The sequence below is a fragment of the Chiloscyllium plagiosum genome, chromosome 50 (genome assembly GCF_004010195.1).
Source record: "Chiloscyllium plagiosum isolate BGI_BamShark_2017 chromosome 50, ASM401019v2, whole genome shotgun sequence".
Lineage (NCBI taxonomy): Eukaryota > Metazoa > Chordata > Chondrichthyes > Orectolobiformes > Hemiscylliidae > Chiloscyllium > Chiloscyllium plagiosum.
This window is the reverse complement of record NC_057759.1, coordinates 4,887,382-4,887,847: the sequence shown is the minus strand read 5'-3', so window position 1 is coordinate 4,887,847 and position 466 is coordinate 4,887,382.

The following is a 466-nucleotide window of genomic DNA, read 5'->3' as shown; positions in this document are numbered from 1 at the left end:
ATTTTGTCTCACACACTCTCTCTTATACACTCTCTCACACACATTCTCTCACACTCGCTCTCTCACACGCACACTGTCTCACACACACACTCTCTCTCACTTACACATACTATCTCTAACCCACTATTTTTCCCTATCACACACACAGTCTCTCCCTCTCTGTCGCGCACACTCTCTCACCCATAAACACACACTGTCTCGCACACAAACTCTTTCCCACCCACACAACACGCTGTCTCTCTCATACACATACACTCACCCATTATTTCCTCCCACAAAGTCTCCCTCTCACCCTTACACGCACATACACACGCTTACTCTCATCAACTCTCTCTTCCAGTCTCACCTACACTCTCACACAGACACACTCAGTCTCACACACTCTCTCACGCATATACATACTCTGCCACACACACTCTCTCTCAAACACACACAGTCTCACACACAATCTCACACCCACCCACCC